The 18,815-nt window shown below is 40.9% G+C and overlaps 2 long non-coding RNA genes and 3 other non-coding genes across 6 annotated transcripts in view; 2 read left to right on the forward strand and 3 right to left on the reverse strand.

Annotated features, from left to right (window-relative positions):
• The window catches only part of LOC112997208 (uncharacterized), a 63,971-nt gene extending 63,864 nt beyond the window's left edge, over window positions 1-107 (reverse strand). The window contains exon 1 of the long non-coding RNA XR_003262641.2: window positions 40-107. This is a non-coding gene — a long non-coding RNA (uncharacterized LOC112997208). The remainder of the gene's footprint in view (window positions 1-39) is intronic.
• Window positions 108-7,052: 6,945 nt separating this feature from the next.
• On the reverse strand, window positions 7,053-18,802 carry LOC112997213 (uncharacterized). 2 transcript variants are annotated; one of them, XR_010388923.1, is made up of 5 exons: window positions 18,216-18,802; window positions 16,026-16,166; window positions 9,271-9,711; window positions 7,613-7,749; window positions 7,053-7,530 (listed from the first exon to the last, which is right to left on the reverse strand). It is a non-coding gene; the product is annotated as an uncharacterized LOC112997213 (long non-coding RNA). The 2 variants fall into 2 exon arrangements; XR_010388922.1 differs by having other exon boundaries at window positions 9,210-9,711.
• Window positions 8,624-8,695, forward strand: TRNAD-GUC (transfer RNA aspartic acid (anticodon GUC)). Its single transcript has one exon. It is a non-coding gene; the product is annotated as a tRNA-Asp (tRNA).
• On the reverse strand, window positions 8,876-8,947 carry TRNAD-GUC (transfer RNA aspartic acid (anticodon GUC)). The gene has a single exon. It is a non-coding gene; the product is annotated as a tRNA-Asp (tRNA).
• TRNAW-CCA (transfer RNA tryptophan (anticodon CCA)) lies at window positions 9,395-9,466 on the forward strand. The gene has a single exon. It is a non-coding gene; the product is annotated as a tRNA-Trp (tRNA).
• Window positions 18,803-18,815: the final 13 nt, after the last annotated feature.

An 18,815-nucleotide genomic window follows, 5' to 3' on the forward strand; every position in this document is an offset into this window, starting at 1 on the left:
CAGTCTTACTGGGCAGAGAAAGGGTAACTGCGGACTTACCTAACTCTAGATGAAACTTTTACTTTCATCCTTTAAAAAATCCAGAAATGTGGGTCCTTCCTGCGTGCATAAGCAGAGGAAATGATCTAACTTCCTCATTTCCTGCTCCTCTCTATCCTTCCCTTCCTCTCTTCTCTACATTCATTATTAAAAACATATGGACAAAAACTGGCATTTACTGCACATCTGTTTTAGTTCTGGCAGGAACTCCTAGGACGCAAATTGCAACAACTGCCAAGCACATTAATTTCAAAATGAAAATTTTTCCATTAAAACTTTCTGTAAGAGACCGATTGCTTTTCGCTGCCAAGTGAAACAGGCTAGTCCCGAAGTAAAGGCACTATTGTAACTCCTCTCCTTTCCGAACACAAAATAGCAACATGCTGTCCACAAATTCAGTAAAGAGACTGTGAAGGTAGGGAAACAAGTGATGTTTCATGAGCCCTTTTGGCCCAGACTGTTAGAATTTCATTTTACAAGCTGATTATGTGTAAGCTCAATTAGATTTGAGAGATTTATTTATGTCTTCTATTTTTAATACAACAATTAAAATAAAATAATAACCTCATTTTCTGATTTCTAACTGATTTTGAATCGTTCTACTAGACTGTAGAGCATCTCTGAATGCCACCAGAGGGAGCCAACGCAACCGCAGACTTGAAAGTCTAGTCTTTCCCAAGCAAACTCAAGGAAAGATTATTATCCTGCGAAACAGCAGGAAGAAATAAAGATTACTATTTAACACAGTGTTTGTTCTTTTTGAAGTACAAATATCCTCCCCATTCTGATCACACATGATGAGGAACACTAATGTAAATGAAAAAAACAAACAACTTCTCTTAAATTTTTCTTCCAGGAATAGATTATTTTGCATTGCACTGCAATTCAAACACCCATTATTTTAATCGTTTACTGTCATCATGATGATGTCTCCCTTCAGATATTGCCACTCACAAATTCCTCAGCCTTTCTCTCATCTCTCTGAAGTGACATCTCCAAGCCAGTTATTGCAGATCACCATCTCCCATCCTTGTCCGCTGTGAGAGTGCTACAAAATGTCAAATCTTCTCTGAACTTCACCCTTCCTAGCAATGCCTCTGATCTTTTTTTGCTCTTGTTGCTCTTTCTTCGATTGTATTAGAATTAGAGTAACCTGGTGATTGTCAGGCAGTGTATAGCAGATACACGGTAGTGGTACACTCATTTCAAGCAGCTGTGCTCTAAGTACATCGTTCTCAACAGTTCCTCATTTGTGGTTTTGGCTATTCAACTGATTTTAACTATTCATCTCGTTTCAAAATTAAAGCGCACTCTGATGCATTTCTGCATCTTTCCTAAGTGTCAGGCTTTTACAGTTGAGCAGGATGGTTAACCATCCACCACGTCTTAAGCAATCTCTGGTGAATGTGCACATTTGCTTTTCCCTATCATGACTAACATTTGGAAATGGCGATTAATTTTTCTAAGGAATTTTTAATGTTTTATATTATACAATTTTCCTTCTTCCATCTGCTAAATCTAAAAACCGACCACTTCCTTCTATTGCTCATTCACCCCCTGAAAATTGCCTCAGCAGCAAAAAAGGCCAGTCCCAGTATCCTCTCCTGACCCAGCTGAACAAGAACAGCAATTTCCTCCAGCCTCCAGGTCACTCTTTTGCATCCCTGTGGCTCAGGCAAGACCTGGAACATCTCTTTTTTTCTTGGCGAGAAAGAGCAGAAGACCAGAAAAGGGAAAAAGAATAGCAGATATGGAGAAGAAAAGGCAAAAAAAAAGAAGGACTGCAAAGTGGAGAACCTTGACATAGGAGTAATAGTACTGTGCATGGAAAAGATAAAAATCAGATACTGAAATGACACTTAAGCCTGACTGGTTTTTGTAAGCCATGAGGCCTTCTTGGGGTTTCTCAGGGTTTCTCTCAGGGTGCATATGTATTAGTGGAAATCATTAGAGCACTTTCCACGCCACGTCACCCCTGTATCCTAAGGAAAGGAGAAGGGAGGAATCTATTACCTAATCAAGCCATGATTTTGTCTAGAAAGGAAGCTCTTCTATTCCTCATGCAAAACACACAATGAAGTAGTAAATGGGGACATCTGAAGCATCAGGAACCCACAGCGAAGCCAGTACTACAATAAATTGCTACTGTGCTGGTAGTTTTGATGGAGTGCTTCGTTGGTAAAAAAAAAAAGAGTTGTCAACTTTGTCCTTTGCTGAGACTGCTCTTATTATTTAAGTTTTCTTAACATTTATCATAATTTTGTTCAAAACATTCATCCAGATCTGCAGTTCTTCTCTAATTGAACTCATAGAAAAAGATTGCTAGCATGCATTATATTCTTTGCAAAAACTCTATTAAGTCAGATAGCATTAAGATGATTCCAAACCTTCATATGTTACGCTTTCTACTTAGACCAAATGTCTTCACAGACAAAATGTACCTTGATGATGCAGTTTGATGCTTTTTTATCAGTTCACAGGGCTCCTTTTTTTCTAAGATACTGAGTTTTCTAAACTCTGGCTTCTGTGAGTCATCGTTACATTTGTCAGTGGTACACAGCTGTCATTTTGAAACTTCTCAAAGCCTTCTCAAAATCAGCAAACCACATATACATTTCCCTTTATACTTCCAATACAGATTCTTGTAGTATTTTCAAGGCGAGGTCAGTTTCCCTTGTGTCAACTACTGCATTAAACTGATAAATACGTTGACATATTTTTTACCTAGTGATTTTTCAGTACTATAGCAGTATAGCCTGCCAAACTGTGCTAGTCAAAGTCTGTGGCATTAGAAAGTTCTGATATGGAAGCGAAGACCTTTCTCAAGCCTCCTGCAGGGTCTTTTGCATATTTCTAATTTTATATCTTAAGCAGGCACAGAGTTTTCATGAAGATGCTGAAGCACTTTTGGTTTTAATAACACTTCCTCCAGATGCTCATCTTTGTTTTAGACTTTCCAGTTTTCCCATCATAATTATTTGGCCTGCACTTCTGCATGGTGTCTATGCCTACTGAGCAGCAAAATGCAGGAAAGGAGTTTCTGACAACCACCTTCCTAAGAGTTACATTCCCTGCATGTTCTCTCATTCACAGATTTGTAAAACTGAGAGCTTCAGATGTCTTTCCATCCTCTTCACAGTACCACTCATTTCTCCATATGAAGCTTCTATTTCATGACAACTTGTTTCAGGTATCTTTCTTTAATCTATTATGCTTGTTACTGGATTTCTGTCTGTGAATTTTGCTATCCCTTGCTTTTTCTGTCTTTATTTGGCTTTGTTAGATTCATGATTCCTTTAGTATTACTAACCAATCCAAATAATTACACTATTGGTCTGACTTGGTCTGACATAGGACTTTTCTTATGATCTTGAAACTTGTAATTTGCTTCAAAAATAGACCAATGATGTAGTGCCTCAGAAGGAAAATTCTAGAGATAAACATTTGAAAAAAAATCAAATACTGTCATACGCGACTGTAATATTTATTATCATGTCCAGCTGTCACATCGTATCTGTTCTAGGTGTGAACACCTATTATTCAAAAGAAAAAGTCCTCTGTCAGACCAAGTCAGACCAATAGTGTAATTGTTCGGATCCAGTGCAGACTTCCATCTTAATATCATAGTTAGAAAGTTATGACTATTCTTGTAGTCATACGATAGAGATATTCTAGTATCCAAAATTGCATTACACAAGATACACTAATATTAGTACTATTCAGTTTTTGGTTTTGTAGTGTCCTGATTTGTTCCTCAGTGCTTTGCTGCACAAATGCTCTTTCGGGATGATACTGAAACTATTTAACCTGTAAATCAAATTAGGTGTATTCTCTACACAAATTTGATCAACCTTCTTCCCTTTAATTATTGAGTCCTATCCCTTGATTTCTAAGCAGGTCTTCTCTCAATTTTTTGCTATTTTAAGGCCAAATTCATTCATTACTATCAGCTGGCCTCCACTTTTTCTTTGTTTAATTGAATTTTCCGGTTCCTTATGGCATCTCTTCAGTACATTTACTTGGCAACCCCTTTTGAGAGCCTAAGTGATCAGAATACAGAATGCCTTTGGTAAGGTGTTTGGTGTTATTGGGAGTATCCATTAGATGTAAACCCTGTTATAAGAACATAAATGGCTAGATTCTTATTTCAACTCTTCCTTCAGAGTGTTTTTCACCTAAATAGAAAACGCAGTTCCACATGGGCACTTTTTGCCTGTTTTATTTCACAACTCTTAGGAAATAAATTTTCAAGCCTCGAGATTCTTCCAACAAGTTTTTAAAAGGCTCCATTTATTAGCGAGTTTACAGGGCACAAAACAGAGAGGAAGCTGCCCAGCTGTGTGGCTGCATTTAGTACTGCACAAACTACACTAGGCATGCTAATAGAGGAAAACCCCTGAATTCCCTCCTCCCAGTGATATACCTGGCATTGGCAGTCCCCTTTACTTAGAATTTCTTCAGCACTTCACCTGTTGATTATACATGGGATGTCTGGTCACTCATTCCCCTAAGTGATGTAAATTAACTTTTCTAATAATTTCTAAAACCTTGGTTTTTTAGCTTGATCAAAATCCATTAGAACAGAAAAAGGTCCTTAAGTCATAGAGACAGCATAACAAACACGCATTACACTAGACAGAAATTGTTTAAGGCCAAAATCTGTACAGAAATACGTCCCATAATTGAATATGCCATTGTCCAACTAAAAATTTCTTACCAAAAAGCTCATTAAGTCCTGTGCTGTGAACTTCACAGAATGAGGGCACAGGCTAAAATGAAATGGAAAATAGAACACAAAGAGCAGAGTGACGGATAGGTGTGAATGGGCAGCAATAAGAGCATAAAAATGCATGTGAAGAGTAATCAGAATCTAATGCATTCAGTTCAAAGCAGCTCTTCTGGATGGGAACTCCTAAAGACCACATTAGTGAAGGGCTTGGTTTCTCATCTAGGGTTTGTGTTTTACACTGATTTAGAAGTACTAATTTATGCAACTATAGAAGGCCCTTTTTTCCCATTGAACATAGAATTACAGTAAATGGGATGAAATTACTTGTGTCATTGTACAATCTGTCAAGGAGATGAAGCCCTGTCTCACAAAATTTAGGTTGTCAGCAACTGTTGGATCTGAGGACTACCTTTATTTGCTCCAGGCTGCCTGGATCATTGTGGGAACTACACCTAGATGAGAACTGCTGGTGCAAGGAGCTGCCCTAACTACATTTTGTCCTACCCTTAGTACAGAGCAGCCCTAGTAAAAACTTTCCACACAGCTCCACATACTGCAGAAGAGACAAAACCATGTTAGTATAAAGCTTAATGTATTTAATTAAGGCATCATTTTTGAGTGTGGTTGAACGAGCAGATTATACTAGAGAATGTCCTGGTGTAATGGGTTTGATCTAGTTCAAGATACCATTGCATGGCCAAATTTTGAATGGCTACTTCAAATTAGTGATAGCACAGAGTACCTTGATTTTGTACCAGCGTTAGCCGTGAATATGTTGCCTGGTATCCCACATTGCACTGTGAGGATATTTGGGGCAGTCCAGTCTTCTGCCAGGGGTCCAGGCAGCACCCCCAGTTAGAAAGCAGCAGTGCTGCACTTGGCAATTTGTGTTTCAGACCTGCAAAAGGAGTCCAGTGTCGCACTTGGGCAACCGCAGCGCTAGAAGTAGGGCCAGGTCTGCATGGCAGTAAAGTATGAGCAGTTTAACAGTATAGATCCTTGTCAGATCACACTGCTAGAGCTGATGTCAGCTGTGCTGAACCTCTTTGTGCCACTAACAATGTATGTTTGCTGTCATGGCAAACAACCACCAGCAAGTGACACATGGATGACACTGAACTGACAGGGGGCACTCGATATGCTCAAGGGCGGGGCTGCCATTCTGTGGGACCGTGACAGGCTGGAGAAATGGGCTGCCAGTGGTGATCTAACTGTTGTCTTCCACTACCTAATGGGAGGGTATAGAGAAGATGGCACCAGACGTTTCTTGGAGTTGCACAGCAAAATGACAAGGGGAAACTGATGCAAATTGCAACATGGGAAATTTCAAGTAAATATAAGGAAAAAACTCTTCACCATGAGGATGGGCAACCTGTTCCAGGTTGTGAAATCTCCTGTTCTTGATGGTATTCAAAACTCAACTGCACGAGGCCCTAAGGAAGCTGAAGAGGACGTAAGTAGCTTCCAGTCACAATGCTGAGCTAAATCCCAGCCCAAGTCCTGCTAATGGTCATAAAAGGCCTCTTGCAGATGCCTGTTACTCCACTGAGCAGGTTTCCAGTGACTTCTGAGTACAAAACTGGTGCAATGATGAGGAAAGCATGGAACAAGGTTGCTAGCACTGGACAAATAGCTGATACAGGTCCTGAAAAGGAGGCAGATCCTCCACAGACTCATTGCTACCAGCTCCTAGTACCTGTCCTGCTTTATGCTAGTATATCTCTGTGACAGATCAACAGGGAAGGAATTTGCTGCCTAACTCTGAGTCATAGCAGCACTATAATAGCCAATCCACTTCAAAACAATCCTTCTGATTCACTGACTCATACCTCTATGTCTCTTCCAATTCCCATTCTTACACAGCTGTAGATGTCATCTTCTAACTTGGAGCACACAATAATGACTTGGAAAGTCTGGCTTCAGAAATGCCTATAAACTTAGTAAGAAAACAAAGGTGGTCGTCATTTTCACATTTCAGCAGGACAGCTGGCTAACCCTTCTTCAGGGCTAATTAAGGATCACCATCACCAGCTCAGGTCGTGGTAGGTACTTTTAGTAGATATGCTTGTTCTCCACTACATAGGGAGTGGGACAACATTGTGAAAGAGTGTGAGACTGCATATTGGCTAGCAGTCTTGGTTGAGGGTTGCCCTAGTTGGTAGGATGTGTGGAGGACATGCTAGCTAAGGACATGCATGTACTGATCATATAAGAGAAGGAGCACATGTGAACCTAGTTCTGCTTCTCTCCACCAAGCACTTTTTCAAGGACAGAATCAATTAGGTGTGCCTGTGATCAGCGCTTTATTTTAATTACCAGCATATGTTTACAACAACTTAAGCTAATACAACATAAGTGCCAGGCCATGGAGTGAGCAAGACCACTGATATGTGGCAAAAATCCTAGGACAGCATGGAAGGAAGTATGACAGGCTGGAGTGGGCATGCAGGAGCAGGACAGGGGGTTAAGGTATGGCCAGGGCCTGTCAATACCAAGCTGCTTTTCTGATAAAACACCCTTAGCGATACGTTAAGAAATTGAAAATGTGGAAAAACATAACAAAGAATATATAGGGAGAGACCATCTTAAGTGGGCTGTTGCAAACTTTGTCTCACTTGATCCTGGGGCCTTGCAGAGGATACCTGGGAAATGAAGAGGTCCTGGTTGTCAACAGCTCTGCTTCTCTTCTTGCAAAATTCCTCCATCAGTGCAGAGTAGCCATCACACTTACATTCATCTTAGTGCTTCCCTAAAATGGTGAACTGCAGAAGAGGTATTAGTGCTCTGGTATAGAATTGCCAGTGCCATGAGAATTATATTCTCAGTGCCATGAGAACTATATACCTTGCTTAAGCTCCTCATAGTTTTGCAAGATGTCCTCCTTGGACTGCAGTGGCCATTAGACCCCTTGTTCTTCTTTTAGAGTCTCTTCAGATCCTTGGCTTTGGCTCTGCAGAGTCCTCTTGTACGTTTCAAATTTGCTGCATGCAGTGAGGAACACATATTTATACCCAGAAACTTAAATGAGTAGCCCAATTTTTAGAAATGCTTCAGCTACAGGTCACTTATATTTAGACATCTACATATAGATTGAATTTTTTTCTTTAGCCATGTTCATCTGAAAAAGCTAGCCCGGGGTCTTTTTACCCAAAGAAATCCTAGCAGTAGCAGAGACCATCAAACAAGAACACTGGCTGTTCTCATCACCCCTTTATGCATGGGGTTAATTCTTCATCTAACAAGCTGGTAAATTAAATATAGTTCCCTGTATAATGTCACCATGATGCAAACTTCCAGTCATGTTACTGCTGACTGAATCAGTATCAGGCCATATAGTCAGTATGTGTCCTTCAGCCTTTTACTCTCAAATCCCAGAGTAATTGGTTTCCATTTCTCTCATTCCCTTTTTGGGTAGGTAAGAAGTAGGTGCTTGAGTCCTTTCACCCCAAGGACTGCTGACCCGAGGGCTTCTCAAGTTCCCAGAAAAAAACAAAAAAAAAAAAAGATGGTCTACATGAATCAGACGCAAAAATACAAATGCAAAGATATCCGAGCTGCTGCTTCACTCCTCAGTGCCTTGAGCCTGCTAGTTTCCTTCCACAGTTGTTCTCATGGATTTGTGCCTGTAGGTCCCCAGAGCATTCAGTCATGGGACAGGAAGGAAGACGAGCTAGGGGCAGGACACCGCCGTACATCTGCCTCCCCGCCCCAGCAAACACGAGCCTAACCGAGCCAGGAAAACAAGAGCCCTATGGGCGCCTCCATCCCCGCTCCCGCCCCGCCCGGGGGGCAGCTCGGGCCCGCGGCGGGCGGAGCCGCCTCGGCAGCGCGGGAGTCAATGGAGTGCTCCGCAGTTCCTCGTTAGTATAGTGGTGAGTATCCCCGCCTGTCACGCGGGAGACCGGGGTTCGATTCCCCGACGGGGAGGCCACGATGCGGTTTTTTTTTTTTCTTTCCCTCTCTACCGCTTTAGCTCCCCCTCCCCCCGCCAAAAAAGCGCGCGAAAGAAAACTTCGCCTCGGGGGGAGGTGGGGGAGGGCTAACGGCCGGGCCGCGCGCTGCTCGCAGCGAATGACGCGGCGCAGTCAGCAAAAAGCGCGGTTGCATCTCCCCGTCGGGGAATCGAACCCCGGTCTCCCGCGTGACAGGCGGGGATACTCACCACTATACTAACGAGGAGCTACCTTATTCGGCCTTTTCGCCGAGCACTCTTTATGCAAACAACAACCGCTCCCTGCTGGGGGGTAACGGTCGCGGCGGCGGGGACTCATCGGGGGAGCAAGGTCTGGGCGGCGGGAACCGGGCCAAGGACTGTGGAGGGGGAGCCGGGACCCCGCGCGCCTGTGGATGGCGGCAGGTGAGCGCGGCACAACCGAGGGAGCGAGAGGCCCTTGCTGCTAGGGGCCGGGAGCGGCTGTGAGGGCGAGGGGCGTTAACGTACCTGCGGCGGGAACGGAAGCAGTGGCGGAGGAGAGGGGCCGCAGAGGCCCTGCGGTTGTTACCTGTGAGGTCGCCACAGGTGGGTGAGAAAGGGTCTTCGCCGGCCCCCGAGGCCCGCCCGGCCCGTGTCCCGCTGGCGGTCTGTGATGGGCGCGTTCTAAGGCTCTGCGCGCCCCTGCCCAGCAGGACCTCGTGGCGCAACGGTAGCGCGTCTGACTCCAGATCAGAAGGCTGCGTGTTCGAATCACGTCGGGGTCATTTTTTTTTTTGTTTTCCCTTCGTTTTCTCTTTTTTCTTCTTCCTTTGCCTTAACTTGTTATCTCGGAGGAAACGGAGGACGTGAATTTTTTTTTTTTTTAATTTTAAAGGGGGGCCTAATTGCTTTAAATAGGTAAGACTTTCAGGGGCTTGTCCTTTTGCTCGAGTCAGACAAGGAGAGCGGAAGTGTAAAATGGGGGCTCTCCAAATGGGTGAAAGTGTGCCAGCAGTACTGACCAGGCAGCCTGAAGAGAGAAACAAACACAAGAAACAGGTGTTTGGAAAACATCTGGCATTCAGGATGTCTTCAACAAGGATTTGGGAGGAATGGTGGGTCTGTTTCAGCCAGAAAGTATAAAGGGGAGAAAGGAAACAAGGAAACTGTTTTTCCTTCCCAGATATTAGGGCAGTAGGGCACCACAGGCTGCTCCGAATTGAAAGGGTGAGGCCTGCCTTCAAAGAGCCCAGGAAGAACTGGGATCTCAGGGAGTGCAAATCCCATTTTTCCATGGACCCTTTTGCAAGGACTAGGCTAGTATCAAGCGTAAGCGACAAGATTAAAAATGTTTGTTCCATTGTCTAAATATTAATTTTCATTATCTTATTTAGTCCATTAAAATAGTGAAGCACATTTTACAATTTGCATAGTTAGCTAACTTAGCTTTTCATATGTACTTGAAGTCAGATCTTCCAAGACTTTATTGCAGAACGCCTAGATAGAATGGGAAAAATGAAGGGAATAAACTTTTATGATTCATAGCTGATTTCTATTCAGTACTTTGAAGGCCTAAATTGCAAAAGTCTGTTCAGAAAATTCCTAAAATAACCTAGAAAAAGTTCAGGCTGCCCTAATACTTTTTCTGTGCAAACCATCTGGTGGAGAGTGATATCTGTAAATGCTATGCTGCATTAGCCATTTCAGTATCATAAAGGTTTTGCTGAACCACAAATAAACATTGTTCAAAATACATGTATTTAATTATTTGTTTCTGTATGCAATACATCTGCTACTTATATAATAAACTCATCAGTGAGTCCTCAAATATATTGGCTCATGATACACTGTTCAGGTCAACATCATGATTTCAGATTATTTGTCTTTTCATTTCTTAATAAAGAGAAGTGGGAAGGTCCAGAATTGTTCCTTGTACAGAAAGAATAATAAATATGTGCAGTCATTGTTATTGCTAGATTTCAGCATCCCTGGACAGCAGGCATGATATAAAAATTGAACTTGACAGCAAAGCAATAAGGAGACAAGCAATTATTTAAACCTGCATATTATCTTTTTTTAAAAAAAATAAACCTTTCAGGTTTCTCAGGTTCTGGAGCATAACACAATTGGGATGCATGAATGACTCAGAGAATTTTCTTGCAGCTAACTTGAATTTCGGAAACCACTAACAGCATTCTGATTTACCAAAACAGTTAGGAACATTCGTAATTAACCATTTAAATACATGCATCTGTTCCTTAAGGAATACAGCACAAGTGCTGCAACTAAAAGTAAGTTTAAGTATGTAGCTAAACTGGACTCATGGTGCATGATTATTACCATGTCAACATAATAAAGATCCTGTTGTATAAAAAAGCCATTTTTTAATTTAGAATGTTTGTGTATATCAGACTTTCTAATATCACACTTAAAAGCTAAAAATGTGCCAAAGATTTTACACCTTTAATTTTACAAAGACAACTGAAAAAACACTATACAAGTATGTGGAAGTGGTGAGAAAAAGGCAAAAGGAGTAGGTAGATTTAAATTTTAAATAGGAGAGAAGCAGAAAGTTTGGCAGGAAGACCCTATTTTCAGTACAAAAGCTCATATGAAAAGGATGAAAGTAAAGGCAGGGGAAGCAAGCAGTACAAGACAAACCACGAGCTAGGAAAGGTTTTGTGTTAAAAACTCTGAAGGCAAACAAAAACCTGATTTGGTGGGAATGGAGAGGGGGGTGCCAGAAAAAGTATTTCAGAAGATGATGGTTTCAAGCCATAGAATAGAAGAATGTTCTCAAAGTAGCCACAGACTGAAGTGCCGAAACCAAAAGGCCACAGAAAATACATTACATTGATCTAGATATAAGATAGCAAGTCCAAGAACCAGTATGTTAGTGATTCAGGTGGACTGGAAACTTTTAGATTAATGACATTTCATTAAGAAGGAAACAGAAAAGTTTGTCAAGGGCCTGAATTTAGGGAAAGAGAGAAACATGTCACAGATAACATTCTAAGTTTATAAGAATCATTTATTAGAGTTGTAAAACATAGCAGAGAATGAAGAAAATAAAGAAGTCTTAGAAAACTAGAGCCAGCAGAATCAAAATACATTTTTTGAAGATAAATGTCATTGTTTTTTTACAGGTAATACTTGTTCCATATATCTTTAAAACATTTCAAATATAGAAGTGCCTCCTTAACTGTGCTATTCCATTGCTTTGCTATTCTTACTGTTAGGAAGGTAATATACGTAGTCTGACCCTGATGTCTCTTTTGTTGTAACTTAAGGCCAGTACTCCTTGTGCTATTGCCAGCGGCTATGGAGAACAGTTTATTCCCTTCCTGTTTATAGCTACTTCTTACATATTTGAAATTCATTATGTCTATCCATTGCTTTCCGTTCTAGAGTAATAGACTGTGTTTGCTAGGTCTCTGATTATTTGTATTGCTTACCTCTGGAGTCTTTCCAAATGAGTTGCATTTTTAAGTGCCCAGAGCTGGACACAGTATTTCAGCTGACTCAGATTTTACCCATTCTGAATAGAATAGAACTGCTTCACATGCCTTGCTGAGTATAATTAGTACTTTTTTTTCGCATAACATGACATTGTTACTAAGGGTCAGCTTGTGATTCACCATGGCAGCCAGCACCTCTTCTGCAGGGCTGATACCTCACCAGCTGTTCCCCATTTTATGTTTGTTCACTTGATTACTCCTGCCTCAGTATTTTGTGCTTGACCCTACTTAATTTCATTCTGCTTTTTCCAGATCACTTCCCAGTTTGTTAGAGTTAATTGGGATTTGAATTCTGTTCTCTAATATACTTGCAGTCCCTGCTAGCTTCATAGCATCTGCAAATATAAGAAGTATGTGCTCTATTCCACCGCCCAGATTTTAAATGGAAATACCGTACAGAATAGAATGAGACCCCATACATCTTTATGGGGAATCCTGCTCTCCATATTATTCCAGTTTGTTAGTTAATCATTGATAGTTTCTGCAGAAACTATGTACCTACCCCTTACCAATTTAATCTCTTCCATGTTCTCCTGACTTGCTTTTGAGAATATTATGTGACATCATTTGAAAGACATTGGTACAGTCAGGGTATATGACTCCTGTTCTTTCTCCACAATCTACAAGGCCCTTAATCACAGAATGCAATTGGCTTTACATCATTTCTTCTGGGTACACTGTTAATCATCATCTTACCTTCTAAATGCTTACAAATTCTTTGATTATTTCTAGCAATATTTTTTCCCAGGAATGAAAGATGAACTCTGTTTTAAAGATGAGCATTTTTTATTTACCTTTTTTCCAGAATGTTCCCTGTTCTTTCCAAGTTTCTGAAGATAACCACTAAAAATGTTGCAGCTGCTTAGTTTCTCAGCACCATATGGCGAATTTGCCAGTCTGGAAAAACCTAACTTACCTGACTACTTTCTGACTTGTTCTTTCCCCATAGGAGCCTGGGTTCTTTCTCTTTTGGGGCTAGCTGTGTTAAAGGGTAAACTGCTATCAAATAATTTAGAAAAGCTTGAATCTAAATCCGCATCAGTTAAAAGGTAATTCAAAAATTAAGCTACTTGAATGCATCTCATTAAACCAGTCCATGTATCCCTTGAAAATAACTATGCAGGTTTTTCATAAACATTTTAAGATAGAGAGATCTGCTTCAGAAAAGGTGAGGAAAACTAGATTGGATGCATGGTCTGTCACATGTTTCCCTGTCTACAAAATGTCCTACGCCTCCACTTTAGCAGTCAGAAGGAGGCAGATGTCAGAAGTAGGGGCGATCTGCTCGCATCCCTTTACCACTGTGAAAACAGGTGTGCTGTTCTAAGTGTTCCAGATTATCACCAGATAATATCCTCTGGCTTGCAATAAGGAGTTCATCTAATGACATACAGAAAATCTGTTAGAGTCGCTGCTTTCATGGTGTGGTTTCATATTCTACCTAATCTAGTGTGACTGCAGGTTGTTACAAAACTGTTGGTCTTGCTCTGCCCTGTCCTGTCCATCCTTGCCCTTTCCGTGTGCATCAAATTTTGCAACTGTACAGCTCCCACTGTCCATCACACAGATCTGGCTGCACAATTGCAGGATCCAACAAAGGAGAGTGTCAGGAGTTTATGACCTGGGCCAGGACAGAAAGCAGGATCATCCCTTTCAACAACAACCCACAATTACCAGTAATTAGGCTTAATTTTTTGTCAGTTGCTCTTTGGAGGGAGAACCTACTCTCCCTAAATTAAAATAACCTAGTGATGTTTCAGAATTAAATGAAAGAATTAAATGAACCTTAGCTCTGTGCAAATTCTGAAATGTTTGAGCTTTTATGATAGTTGTTTTTCCCTCTCAATTTGCTATCTATAAGATCTCTTTAATCTCATAGCTGTATTGTTGAGTTGAACCTATTAATATTTTTGAGGCACTCGGGTTTTTTGTAATGAAATTACTACTAGTTAAATATAGACAATAACTTAAATCCACGCCAGGTTCAAGAATCTTGGAGCTGAGATAATGGCTTATATATGGTAAATACAGTGTCTGCACTATCTCTGCTGATACATGATAAAAATATATATGTGAATATTTCTTGTTTGGAAATAATTCAGTGTGGGAAACTGTAACTTGTCATTTTTACTTCATTTCTCAGTATACTTGAAGTCTTCATTCATATAAGCCTTTGTCTATCACAACGTCAGTAGCATGAAGCTTTAAAACTGTCTTACCGTTCAGTTGTACACATTTGTTTCCCTGCACGGGGACAGAGTCCTACAGAACACCCACAGAGCTGGATTCCTCTGTATTGAAAACATGAGCAAACACCTGCCTGTTTACCACCAAGTGTATTCCCCTGTGAGTGCTAATGAGGGTAGCCTGTCCTATCTGCCTGGTAAAAACTATGTCCACTGGCAAATTCAGCAACAGGTGTAACTTTTTCACCAAGAGAGTTACTCTGTAAGTCCTTTGCTCCATTATAATAAGGCATGCTTTTTTCTTATCGCTTTGCCATTCACGCTGGAATTATGCTTAAAAAGACACTTCTAATAAGAAAGGTAGAGTTCTTTAAAAAAGCCACTTATTTAGTCTCAGTTTTCTAAATTGATCAAGAATGTGGAAAAGCAGTGAGTAATTCTAGAAAGTATAGTTACACTATGCCTTAATGATTAGGAACTAGTTCTTTTATTTATAGTAATGTGTTTTCCAGTTTCTATTGCCTTTCTGAAAGGGACTATTATTTTCATTGTCAAACTTGCTGTGCACCCAGACTGAATTAATATTTCAAACAGGGATTTAAATTTCCTTTAGATAGGAAGATTTCTGTATCAACTCAGTTTAAGACAAGAGCAGGTCTCCAGCACTTCATTAAATGTCTTTGTCATTAATGGATTTACAGTTTTTACAATTTTATCATGTATTATGAGGCAAAGATTAAACATGAATGCAAATTATAAAGGTATATTTTATTATGGATTAAATGTTATCCAAAAACTACTGAACTCAGGATAATCTTTGAACACACAGACATAGAAAATTAAAATTTATAGTGTAGTGCGACATAACGTGTCTCATATTTACATGTGGCATTAGAGGTTAAGAACGGTAAAGCAGGCAAAACTCTAAGCTAAAAACCTGTGGTAATTTAGAAGGCATTCAGTCTTTTCATATCAAAAAAGTCTGAATGACTGAAAATCTCTTTCTCATGCTCAGAAAAGCAAAAAATTCCAGACATTTGGGAGGGTCCTACATAGGAAGTATTTTTGGCTTTCACTTTCAGCATATTTCACATTTTTAGGCAAGCCTACAGTAATTTTTCAACCAATGAAAATAGTCAAAGTCTTGCACTTCTAATTTTCACTTTTCTCCTAAACCTTTTTGTCATCTGCATTTATACTGATAGGAGGTAACACTTGACTATATGTTTCTCAGGTAGAAGCAGGTGTTCCAGCCTTTGAAAAGCAGAATTTGATGTCAGGCATACACATTAATTTAAAGTACTGGAATGTTTCACAAAGCAATAGTTTTGTATTTCAACCTTTAAGATGCAAATCAGCTAAATGGCATACAGATCACTTAGGGTTTCTTTTTCTTTTTCTGTAAGAACATTAGGAAGATCTTTTGAGCTGGTTCGTAATGAACTAATTCCCTTTTTCCTTCTGGCTGCTATCTTATGCTACAAAATTTAATATTCCTTTCATTCACACGGAACAAGAAAAGTGCAGATGCTCAAATGTACTGAGATTTAGTTGTGGGGATAGCTGCAAGTTTGCAGTTTCCAGTGTTAACCATAATGTAAGTACACATTTTGGCTACCTCTCCAATACTTTATCTTTACCTTGTCTGGAGAATGCTGTTCCCAAGGAGCAAAAATGAAAAGTGTAGAGCTGGGTACGCCAACTTCATACCATCCAGGGAATAAAGGACAGTTTTGTGCGAAGGATTTTTTATGGACCCTGCTTCACAGAAATCTGCTGGTCTGAAATAGAGTAAAATTAAAATGTAATATAACTTTCTATGAGGAGGAAACAGGTGCCCATCTCCCATTTAGCTTATGTCACTTTGGAAGCAGCTAACAGTGAGCCAATAAAAGAGTCCAGCGTCCATGCAAGGGAGTTGCGTCAACATAAGTTTAACACTATAACTAAGAAAATCATTCATGAAAAATACCTATTTCTATGGTTGAGGAAATAACTTTCAAAACATAAATGGAATATAGATATGAACTGTAAGTAATGTTAACGTGAGGCTGTGGTTCTGTAATCACTAATACTGGTTTTTGAACAATTAGCCAAAGCATATGAGGCTGAGTTTCTGCTAGTTTTATTCTCCTAAGCCAGCGTTGCCTGATTCTAGAAGGACAAAAATACAGATCCAGCATAAAGCCAGTTAACCCATCTATTTATTTTGAACAAATCTGAACTGGGAGTGTAGCTTTGTAGTGATTTACTGCTCCATATCTTATTATTGCATTTTTTATGCTACACTAAATGCTTTAAAAGCAGGCTTACCATCAAAATACTTAGATTGAAAGGTGTGAAGTGACCTGAAGATCAACATTTTTCATTCCTTCCACTGCTGAGGGTCACTCATAATAAAAGTGAGCACCAACTGTATTGCATATTCTGAACTGTACAGTAAGTTGCCAACAGTGGCTGAACTCCACTAAGAAGCACCAGCAGAAAACAAGCTTCAGGTCTAAAATATAGAATGATCTGTTATCTGTGGGGTTGTTAGGTGGTACCCACACCATTTTTTTAGATTGCATTTTCACTGCTAACTTTGGTTAAAATTTCCCAGATCCAGTTCCCCCTTACACTGCTTTAAAACATTTGTGACTTCACGCCAATGGAGTTTTTTGGTTTACAATAGGGTGATAGCTGAAGAATCTCTCACCTACTACCTGTCTGAAGTGTGCTCTGTATTAGTCTGCAACTGGCTTATTATCTGAATTGGATGCAAATACTTAGAGATGAGGGAAGGATCTGTTTTCCAAAAGACCAAAGAGGCTTTTCAAGATGAAACATATGATCTACACATTACTACTGTCGGATTTGGAGAGGAATTCAACTTTCACAGAGCATTTCCAAAACACTTCTTATGCGATGCTCATGTTCCAGGAAAAAGTTTGGGTAAGATATGCTGAAAAATAAATAGGGCCATCTAATTTGTTCCATTTGGGCTTAAAAATAAGTGATAGTAGTCAAAACACATTGGTGTAGGAGCATTTGCTCCATGTATGCTATTAATGGAAGGAAAATGTTCCTACCCACAGCTCAGACTCATTGTCTAACAAACTGAACAGATTAAATATATAGAATAGTAAGGACTAAATGGTTTCTTCATTTTATATATATATTATTAAGAATGTAGACAATGGCCACAGTGTATCATTATTTGCACTAGGAGGTAAATTAAATTCCCCAAGCTAAGCTTCTCCCTTGCATTAATGGCTTTCTTAAACTACACTGATTCATCAGTAGCATCAGACTTTCTGTGGATGAGTCCCTGATTCTCCTGCAAATTCCCTTTCACAAAAATGACCCTCAGCAGCTTCATCTAGCCAAGAGGTTAGCAATGGCTAGCTAAACACAAATGACAACCACTGTTGTAAGTGATTGAACAAACCAAATAATAGAGGAAGTTCTTTTTTTCAGCGGCAGTTTAAAACCATTCACTTTTGGGGACATAAAGGAGGGGGCGCTACCGCTACCCATCTGGTTTCACATCCATGTTTTATGGACAAATTAAAATAGATTCACATTTCAATTCTTCTTAGCTATGATACTGCAAAATAGTTCTCACGAACATAAGATGTATATTCAGATCTACATTTTAAACCTCACGCCGTACAATTCATTAAAGGTTTATAGCAGTGTATGTTGCCAGCAAGCACTACGTAAATGCAGAAAGATTTAAATCACTCATCCTCACGACTTTGAGTCTTAGGCTTCAGTCCTACCACTTCCTCAGCAGGGAGAGACTATTGTGAAATTTTTGAAGTCAGCTCGATGCAGCGACTACGCACCTTTCACATTTTTCAATACGTTAGAAAGGATTCCAGCATTTTTTTAACCTAACATTCATCGCAAGCGCAGCAGTTACAGTAAGAGGTTCGCTACGCTGTCCTGGCTGGGTTTCTTCTCCAGGCTGGTGAAGTTGAGCACTTCGCTACCGGTAACAAAAAATTCGCTTCCTGTGGGAGAAGACGCTTTAAATGTATTTGTAAGGCAGCCGCTTGAGCCAACTGCGGACGAGCGTGTGACAAGCCCTGCAAGCCGATCGCGCCGGGGAAGCCGGTGCCGGGGGAGCCGCGGCAGGGACGCTGCCAGCTGCCCGGTCCCTACAACAGCAGGCGGTGGGCACCGCGCCAGGCCTCCCCCGCGGGGCCGGTCCCGAGGCGCCACGGCAGCGGCCACGGGGGAGGGAGAAACCTGCTCCCCCCTCGCCACAGGGGAGCCCGGGCGGAGCGGGTCCGCCCCCGCGGGGGGGGGGGTGGGCAGGGGGGCAGGGCGGCGGCGGGCAGCGCCCCCTCCCCCCGCGGCAGCGTCGCCTCGCGCGCCTCTCCCGCCTGAGCCGAATTTAAACTGCGTTACCATTCCTCGCGCAAAGCACTAACGCCGAGAGA

The sequence above is a fragment of the Dromaius novaehollandiae genome, chromosome 1 (genome assembly GCF_036370855.1).
Source record: "Dromaius novaehollandiae isolate bDroNov1 chromosome 1, bDroNov1.hap1, whole genome shotgun sequence".
NCBI classification, from domain to species: domain Eukaryota; kingdom Metazoa; phylum Chordata; class Aves; order Casuariiformes; family Dromaiidae; genus Dromaius; species Dromaius novaehollandiae.